This window comes from Lygodium microphyllum, chromosome 29 (genome assembly GCF_053477565.2).
Source record: "Lygodium microphyllum isolate KBCC chromosome 29, Lygodium_microphyllum_v1.1.10, whole genome shotgun sequence".
In the NCBI taxonomy this organism is placed as follows: Eukaryota; Viridiplantae; Streptophyta; class Polypodiopsida; order Schizaeales; family Lygodiaceae; genus Lygodium; species Lygodium microphyllum.
The window spans coordinates 86235477-86246133 of NC_141163.1; the positions used below are offsets into that span (position 1 = coordinate 86235477).

General features: G+C 40.4%; 1 long non-coding RNA gene across 1 annotated transcript; it reads right to left on the reverse strand.

Annotated features, from left to right (window-relative positions):
- Positions 1 to 7520: 7520 nt before the first annotated feature.
- Positions 7521 to 10008, reverse strand: LOC148010870 (uncharacterized). The gene is made up of 2 exons (XR_015689570.1): positions 9609 to 10008; positions 7521 to 8106 (listed from the first exon to the last, which is right to left on the reverse strand). It is a non-coding gene; the product is annotated as an uncharacterized LOC148010870 (long non-coding RNA).
- Between the last annotated feature and the right edge of the window lie 649 nt (positions 10009 to 10657).

The window sequence follows — 10657 nt, forward strand, 5'->3', positions numbered from 1 at the left end:
TTTGTGCATCGTTTTTCTGTGTTTGAACATTGAAAAACATTCCAATCATACATAGAACCTGCCCAACCAACGTCATAGCCCCAAACAACACAATTGGCTACCACACATATCTGTAGAATAATTGAGTGGAATCTCTTTCTATTAAAATAATCTTCATGGTTCTCTCTTGGAGCAATGATGGGTATATGACTATTGTCCACTACACCAACAACATATGGTACACCTCAAAGGGCCTAAAATGCATCTGTATATTTTTGCATTTGTTGTGATGTTGGCCACTTTATGTAGATACCATGTAATCCAGATGCAGCTAGTGCATTGCAAAAGTCCAGAACGACCAATTGTGTAAACGAAGTTGAGACTTCGTAGAAGTTAGCTATAAGTCCCAAATATGAGCCCCTCACCAGGTGATGCAGAGCCACACACTGACCTACTTCTCCACATGTATGCTCTTCTATAGTTCGTGTTCTTGTGTCGCATTTGTGGTGCTAACTTCGTGATGAGATATTCAAATGTACTCATTCTAACTCGTAACTTGCTTTTAAACATTAAGTTTGAGTAACTCCCTAGAAGCCCCTGCTCCATAAAAGTTTGTGGTCTTGATAGGCCTATTATGATTATCGATCATGCCTTCGTTGACCTATCCTAGCTCGACGTGCAACTTTATGAGACAATAGCAATATATGCATAACAAGTGCACACATAACTTTACAGGACAATCTGTATGCATAATCATTGTATAATTAGGGCCATTACACACCCGAATGCAGGCGTCCAAGTCCACTAACATGGACCATCTACTTTTAGTGCTTATATCAAACAATTGTACCTAACTACTAAATTATGAACTATAAAGTTAAAATAGCTTTAATGGAAACTATCTACAATATGTCAAAACTTCTCAAGCAACTAGAATCTACCTAGATTTTTACAAAAACATAATTTACTTTGCAAATATGTAATTTGAGCTTGGCTATACTATGATGCCACCTATCTAATATTCTTGCATAACTTTATGAGACACATACTCTTGAAACAACTATGTACACATGCCTAAAGATTTCTTAGGGAAGAGACTATGCCTATTTAGCTCCTTTACAACAATAATGTTTAGATAAACATAGGGGGTGTTTCATAATAGATCCACCATCGTTAGTCACCACCTTATAAAGCTCATTATTTTCAACACCAAATGGACACAAAATAGATTTAAACCCAAAATCAGGAACTTCAATATATGGATAGGACATGTCCTTATTTTCAACACCAAATGGACACAATATAGATTTAAACCCAAAATTTGGAACTTCAATGTATGGATAGGGCATGTCCTTATTTAAAACATAATGATGCATAAAAACTTCTCTATCATGATGCATAAGAACTCTTGTACCATGATGCATAGAACCTCCTTATTTATAAGAGCAAATAGAGAATAAATAGATTAAACCCAAATTCAGAAAATTTAGCATATGCCTCCTCTATCATGATGCATAGAAGCTCCTTATTTTCAAGACCAAATAGAGAATATATAGATTCAAACCCAAATTTAGGAACTTCAGTGTATGCTCCTATCATGATACATAAGAACTCCTGTACCATAGGTACATAGAAGCTCCTTATTTTCAAGAGCAAACAGAGAATAAATGGATTTAATAAACCTAAATTCAAAAAATTCAGCATATGGATAGGACAGGTCTATCATAATTCATAGGACAGGCCCAAATTTCTCATGCACAAGGCCCACATTTCCCATGCAAAAGGCGATCTTTTAGTCTACAAGCTTCTAGTTTATGAGTTCCATAAATTCTATGCATCATGGTATAGGTTTGCAAGTTCCAAAAATTGTATGCATCATGCTTTATGCACATTCCATGCAGAAGTTTATATGTTATAGAGAGACCATTGATGCATGATGCATTATGCATTGATGCATGTGCATGAAAGAGAGAGACCATTGATGCATGATGCAAATTTCACGATTATGGTATGGGCAATACAATATCGAAGCTCAAATTTCTCTTGCACAAGGCCTAAATTTTCATTCAGAAGGCGATCTTTTAGTTTACAAGCTTTTAATTTACAGGTTCCATAAATTCTATGCATCATGGTACATGTTTACATGTTCCAGAAATTCTATGCATCATGCTTTATGCACATTCCATTCAAAAGTTTACAGGTTATAGAGATTAAATATATGAATGATGCATGATGCATTGATGCATGTGCAGGAGAGAGAGAGAGAGAGAAAGAGAGAGCGAGAGAGAGAGAGAGAGACCATTGATGCATGATGCATGATGAATTAATGCATGTGCAGGAAAGAGAAAGAGAGAGAGAGAGAGAGAGAGAGAGAGGGAGAGAGAGCATACCTCTGATCACAGAGCAGCATGACGAGTCTGTGCTGTTTATACATTAGTAGCAGAGAGACCAACAGAAGTGATCGCCAACGACTTGTGCAATGGGCAAGAGAGAGACCAATCGCTCATGCAACACGATTGGCGAGTGCAAATGGAGGAGCCCACTCGGGTTTGCTTGCAATGGATGGGATTGGACAAGGGAGCTCCCCCACCTTGTGAAACACTGAAACAAGGCAGGGGGAGCATTCAATACCCCCCGCGACTCTTGCTACCGGCCGTCCCTAGTGTGTAAGAGGGGGGTGCCCTTTTTTCTCGTTTGGCCCTTCCCATTGGCCAAAACCCGAAGACCTGGGTGACTGCGTTCGGGTGTGTAACGGGCCTTAGCCTGCACTTAGTGCTCATGCTAAGGCATGGAGCTAAGAAAAGAAAAAAGAGGCCATACACCAAACCAAAGAAAATTAAGCACAAGAAGAAGAAGGTTAAACTCATAGTTTTGAAGTTTTAGGGCTAGGTTGTGCCTAATGCTTGTGGTTGTGTCCCCCCCACAAAAATGTGGTTGTGAGAATAGGGTAACTCATAGTTTTGAAGTTTTAGGGCTAGGTTGTGACTAATGCTTATGGTTGTGTCCCCCCCACAAAAATGTGGTTGTGAGAGTAGGGTTACGATGCACTATGCTAATAGAGTTTTATGCCATAGTTTTGCAGTTTTAGGGCTAGCATAGTGCCATGACATGTGCTAGGATATGCAATAGTAGAGTTACGATGTGGTTTTAGGGCTAGGTTGTAACCCTATTCACACAACCACATTTTTGTGGGGGGAAGTGGAGTCTCCCTCCCCCCATTGTAACCGGCCGTGTGACCTAGCTCTTACAAGGTGGACAATTCTGGGAAGGTGCACCACCTCCACAAGGAGTGCCCTAATGTAGACTATGGGGTTGGATCTTTTATGGCAAACCATCATGATCAGCATTCCTATGGCAAGTGCGGCTTGACCAATGTTTATCTGAAAGCTTAAGATCTTTAAAGACTTGTGTTTGTTCCCTTTTATTTAGGCCTGCTTGTGGCCTTCATTGAGACTATTTTAAAGGAGATAGCAACAATTTTAGCCTCCTATTTGATTGTTGATACTACTAATGTTGAAAAACACTATATTTTTTGTTCTTTATTAAAGGGTGCAATGTGCAATTTGGAAAAAAAAAACACCATTTTTCTTTCATTTACTAAAATAAGCTATTCTTTCTTGAAAAAGAAAGATATCCATACATATTAAAGGTAAGTGGACCACTTAAATGAAGTTAACAATGATTTTTTTGGGGACCTGCACGACCTTGTCATGGCACCATTTGTACAAGCATATGCCCTAAAGGGCAATGCTAACAACATTAGATGTAGACTTAGTTTCCTTATCTTCTAAGGATGGGTCTAGATTATAGCAAATGAATGTTCAAAATAAATGTCGTGTGCAAAGAGAACTATGATGTGTCAAAAAAATATTACAAGTTGTCATGTTTGTTGATGTTTGGGAGTGTCTGGCTTGGTGTAGGTTGACAATTTCAAAAAAAAGAGTTCTAAGAAAGGATTTGAACTCCCATTGTTATCTATCTCACCTATAGTCACCACATGGACTAGTTCACCAATGAAATAAGGAGGATAGAATTGCTATCCTTTCAAAATTTCACCCATAACCATGGATGCTTGGAGTGAGTTGGGGTGGCCATCAATTGAGTTTGAATTGCCCCTAAACCATCAGCAAAACAACAAATATTTCATGAACCTCAATGTAGCGGTGCTCTCATGGCTCATCTTGGAAGAGACATTGATCCTCAATCACCCTTTCCTTTCATGAACCTCCATGTAGTGGTGCTCTCATGGCTCAACTTGGAAGAGACATCAATCCTCGATCACCCTTTCCTCAAAAGACCTCCTTGCTTTGTTTCATGAATAGTATGTCACTTACTTTTTTGGCCTTCAATCGTGTAGTTTTCCTCCATATTTTTCCTCTTTACACACAACAATGACATGAATGTATTCAAGTACACCCACAAGCAAATGAAACATATATTTATATGTTTTTAACACACACCATTATACCAAAGCATACACTCTTCAATTCACATAAAATGATCACTCACAAGTACACATTATGCACAATGCATGTATATAGGCCCAAGGAAATAAAATAAAATAGAGTGACAATAAATATATACACAAGCACTTTGGGTCATAAATATGTTACTATCTCAAAAATTAATATAAGTATTAAAAAGAAATACATTAAACACTTCTCTTTCTCACCTCTCTGAGCAAAAGATAAACTATACTCACCCCATTCCAATAGGAGGGAGGGTTGGCCACACCACCCCTCCCTACTAGCTCAACTTACCACTCAACTTAAGAGAATGAATGAATCACTTAACTCGACTAAACTATGGGTGAATTTTTGGAGCCATGTACCACCTTGCCAACTCACCATTCTATAAGCATATGCCCTAAAGGGCAATGCTAACAAATAAATGTAGCAGTCATCTATTAGTTGCTTAGTACATTTGGATGGCTTTCTTACTCCTCATCTTAGTGTCTCTCTCCTGCTCACTCCAATATCTACTTAAGGGCTTGTTAACTAGCACATGGCTCCTTTAGTCCTAGTAAGTCCATTGATATGCATGTGTTTGGGCTCTTTGACTAGAGTTTCAAGAGTCTAGCAAGTAAATGTACACATGTTAGATGGAGAAAGGTTACATCATAACTTTAAGCTATTATTATCCCCCATAAACATGTTTTATGTCTTTTTCTACCAATTTTCCATGAAATTTTCCAATTATTATTATTATAAGATGGCCAAATTATCCACACACACACACACTCTCTCTCTCTCTCTCTCTCTCTCTCTCTCTCTCCAGGACTCTTGTCACCTTTGGCTCCTTTTTCACATGTTATTCACAACATGGGTGTTACTTTAGGCCAAGGTTTCACATTATATAAGTCTTTTCTTCAATCCATTAGATTTGCTAAAGGCACCATATATTTTTCATAGTTTAAAATTAGTCTCAAAATACAACAAAGGCTTGTCATCCTATCCATCCCCCACCCCACACCCCCTACGAAGACCCCTCCCCTAGAAAAAAAAAAGAAGAAAAGAAAAGGAGTGTTCTTTTGAAAATTTTCAAATAAAAAATCCCTAATGCAAATTTTACATGAGGTGCATTTATAAACCCCTTATGTTTTTAGAAAACTGTATGCCAACATAATAAAAATACCCTTTCTTTTAAACATGTGGTACATTACATGTTCTATAAGGTGACTGCTCCTCCCGCCCCTGCCCCCCTTTGAACCTTTTTGTTCTCAAAAAATTCGCACTAAGCGGTCCTCTCTTGTCCTCCGTGTGTTGGGTAGTTACTTCATAACTCTCTCTCCATCCTCACTATGGTTCTTGTTTAACTTTGAGGCAAGCTTCTTGCCTTTTCTTGGAGAAGAGATGAGGTGTATTTTTTGAAAGCAATGATTACCTTGATGCTTGGCAAGCTCAACTGCATTTGGTGTACTTCATAGCTCCCATTTTAATTGCATGCTTAAAAGGTCTTGGCAAGAGGACTTACTTCCTTATATACTCTCGATTTGGAAGCCCACAAAAAATGATGGAAACACTTTCAATTTCTATAGGCATGAGAATTTTACATTTTCTTTAGAGGCAATATTGTGATCCTCCACAAGGTTTGATAGGTACATTTGTCAAAACAAGTTTAGGTTATCTGATCTCAATCCATACATCATGAGACAAACTATTATAATTTGACCTTATCAATGAGAAGAATCATCTCACTTGGCAATGGGTGTGAACCTAATTGGAAGTATATTAACCTTTTTGTCTTTTGTGTTGTGTTTGTGGCTTTGACCTTTTGGATATTAAGTTGGGTAGAGCTAGGTAAGATGCTAATTGATACCTTGCACGTCAAACAATTATGATACATATGAGTGATGCCACACTCAATGCATCTTAGCTTAGCCTTTTCGTGTGTTAGTCTCCATCCAATCCAATAGCCATTGTGTAGGCCTCTGTGTCACTAGCTTCATCATCTATCAATGGGTAGTTGGATGGGGAATGTTCTCTCCACTCCCATGATTATCCATGGCTCCTTTGATTAGAGGAGACCACAAAATCTCCATTTATGGAAATGATATGCAACTATTCTATAATTGCAAATAAGAAAACACACATCTCATGTCCCCACCTTTCATATTTGGTAGTCCTAGGCTCATTGGGTTTGTCTTGCTGACCTAGAGTATGACCACTAAAACAATTCACTTTGTTTTGGCATCTCATTAGCAAGCTCAACATATACTCCATGTCTCCACCTTTCAATATTGGTTTATTGAATAGATTTTCTGAAGCACGTGCATATTTCCAAAAATATAAGAACAAAAAAATGGGAGAAAGATGTAAAGCAAGTAGATTGAAATAGACTCATGATAACAATTATCCCCATTCAAGGAATGCCCAAGATAATGGGTTCAAACATACGAGTGCATGCATGCATCACAAGTTTTCGAATATGCCATTAATAATCTTTCGTATATGGCCAATGTTTATTTCCCCAAACCCTACTATAAGGACACCTTTGCCCACAAAGTGTTCTGTAGGTATCTTCATTTTCGTCGTATTATTACTTTGTAAGTCGTAGTTTCCAAAGTCTAATATGTGCACATTAAAACTTAAGGATTTCCTTACCACTAGAACAATTAGGAAAATTTACAGTTCGTTAATTTTCATCTTAATACTCGTCATATTATCTGTAGTTTCATATGAGCACATTATAACTCTAAGGCTTTCCTTACAATTTGGACAAATAGGAAAAACTATTCAAATTTAGGACCGTGAGCCTTTAAAAAAATAACAATTCCCGAACAAAAGAGGATCAAAATCAGAATGTGAGCAAGCATATACATCATTAGTTCATTCTATTCTATTGCAACTTCAGTGAATCAGTCTTATCACGCTGCTATGCAATGTGCATATTCCAGCAATTAATCATGTAATCAAAGGAGGTCTGACAACTACCTCCACATAAAATTTAGTTCCATGTATTCTATTGCAGGAATGCAGAATAATTGAACAACATGATGTATGTAATCTTATGATTCCAACCAAGACGGCAACAAACAGTCGTCCTGAGAATAAATAAGACCCAAATGGTTTAGATGAAAGCAGCAGTTCTACATTATGTACAGACCATATTGGCATCAGAATGACAAAATAAGAACCCTGATTCTGATTCCTAGAGATGGTTCATGCTTTGATGCACATGGCATGGCTCAAGAAACGAACAATGGACACCACCAGAGCTCAAGAAACTAACAATGGAAATAGCCAATGTATGCTGATCATAAGCCTAAATGAATCAACAGGGGAGAAAAACCAAAGACTCCATAACAAAGCCTCAAGGCCAAAAGAATATATGAAATGATCAGTAAGAAAGTCAGCTGTGTCAAATTTCCAAAGCGGAGTATGGAGAGTCGGCCTTGTCAAACATGATGTTCAGTAAAGCCAGCGCCCTGTAACGAGACAAGCAACGGCTACCAGTGAGATGACAAGAGGGGCCACCTCGATGCCGTGTATCGCAGCTGCAGCTGAGGTGGGTGCAGGTGCAGGTGCAGGGGCCTGTCCCACCACGACAGTCGTCAAGCATAGTAGCAGAACAGCCACAAGGGACATCATGGTTGCACTGGATGCCATTGTGTGATATGGAAGATTTCTGCAGAGATTAAAATTACAGATCAAATCCGCTCTGCGTAATTAATTCAGCTAAATTCAGCCCACTCACATACATAATTAATTCAGGTAGATTCAGCCCACTCACATACAGCATACACATGGACATGCAAGAGGTGGTGCTATCAAAATTGCATGCACTAAAACCTGCACCGATCGAGGTAACACCTTAGGATTTGTATTGCATTAAGTATCACATATAATCTGCTTGAATTTTTCAAACACGTAATCTGCTTTCCATAAATTCAAACCCCCAACACAGCACATGCACATGCACATGCAACAGGTGGTGCACTCAAAAATCAGATGTCTGTGCAGGTATTCAGTTGACATGCAACATCCTTACCCATCTTCCCCTCCAATGCATGCACAAGCACATGTGTCCTACATGATCACACATTGGCTTAGGCATGCCCTTGCTGATACTCCCATGCCTGACCATCATGCAAGCATATGTGAGCTTTCTTCAAGACAGTTAAGAGCATACCCTCCCCTAGCGCATGCTTGAAATTGCAAATAATGTATGCAATACTTGCATCATGCACTTGAATTCTGGCGGTTGCAGATACATGCGACTATTTGCACTACAATTACTCTCGATGATGTCCTGATGGAAGACGTAAAACAGAAGAGGAGATTCAGATCTCAAAAGTCAGATCCCCACCCTAAAAGAGAGTGGAAATGCACGACTTTTAGGCATGCCTCATCTGCTGATGGAATGCTGTGGCAGATCCAGCTGTGCAGACTGTAACGATGCAGGCACTACTCTCGGATTCCGAGTGTGGCAGAGCTGCACAATTCAGGTTAAGATGACCATGCGAGGATGCAGGGCGTCCTCGTTTAAGTATGCAGTTTGTTTGTACATTCATGGACACACCCTTGCAATATACAGGTCAGGATGGGGAGCCTTGCTTTTGGCGAAGAAAGTAAATTCTTCGGAAAACAGCATGCAGCTCGTCTTGGGAGTATGTCTGTTATGGGCCCTGCGCATGCAGGGACGAAAAAGCAACCTAAATGCTGCAGCAGGATGTGATGCATGCATGGCTTCTTGCTGGTCTGTAAGTCGGATGAAAACGCCAGACGTCTTTTCATTGCAAAGATTCCTTCTCCTCGTGGATAATTCATTTGCATGGCCTAATTCATTTGCATCTACCAACAAACCGTCTGACTTGTAGTACAATTGCAGAGATTTCTGCTCATGGCTAACTCATTTGCATCCCAACAACCCCCATGGCTTTGTGGTACAGATGTGATGCCTATTAGAAACTCGTCCACCGAGTAAGCTCAGATGTGTCGTTACATTCAGAGTCCTGCCATTAAGGTAAGAGAAGCTCTGCTGATGCATCAACTCCTCAATCATAGGCAAAGCATGCTCCTTGTCCCGATTAGTGACCAGACCCGACAGAAATTACGGGATACTAATTCCAAGGCTAGGCAGAGTTTACAGATTTAGACATGCAGATTTTGCTATGGACAACGCCATACCTTGATCGGATGGAGGAATCGAAGCTCCCTTCAAGGCGATATCACCTGTGCAGCAAACGCTTGTGATCGATCACAGAGAGAGAGAGAGAGAGAGAGAGGGGGGGGGGAGGGCATATAAGAAGGCAAGATGAAGGGAGGATATTGTAGGCGCACATGCACGCTAAAACCGGGGGGGGGCGGGAGGCGGGGGGCGGCATGTGCATGTGGGGTTGAGCAGGTGCATGTGACTACCTAGGCAAAGGGCCAGCAGTCATGATAGAAAGGCGCATGAGGAAGGCCTAGATGAGAGAGAGAGAGAGAGATACAGCAACACAGGAAAAGGTTGGCAAAGTGAGCCTGGCAGACTGGCGCACTCTCTCTCCGCAAGAAGAGGACCCTCTCTCTCGAAAAGAGGACCCATAGTAAGCTTCTGCAGTTACACACTCACACTTACCAAAGCCAGGTTGTCAACAGCCCCACAGCCCACCACCCCCTCAATCATATCCTTTCTCTCGCCGCATATCAATAGTAACCAGGATAGGTATATGAGTTTCTAAGAGCACCCTCGGCGGCCATATGAATCCTTTCTGAATGGTAGTAACCAGGATCCACATTTCAGTTTCTAAGAGCTGTGTCGCACCGGCCCCGTAGGCGCAGCGTCGCTGCAATATGATGCATGCCTTATTGTGGTCACCCCAAGTCCTCCACTTGCTATGCTATGCTTAGGCTGCAATAAAGGCAACCCAACAAAACTTCGTGTGTTGCTAGAGAGACATTGGTGTCACAAAGAAGCTAGACCTCTCGTTCTATGCTTTTCCAACAATGTTTGCAAACCCTTCTCCCCCGCATTGTATCAACGCAAGAGAGTGAAATTGGGGTTACTTCATTCCCACTACCCCCACTCTCCCTCAATCCAACCCAGCTCTAACAGAGTCTTCGCATACATTAGCTTTGTTAGAGCTAGGTCACACCACCTAACATTAGTGGAGGGAGTGAAACACCACTCCTGCCACTAACAATCGATCACACTCAAGTGGTTTAGTTGCAAGGCTAAGCCGTTTGATTGGCTA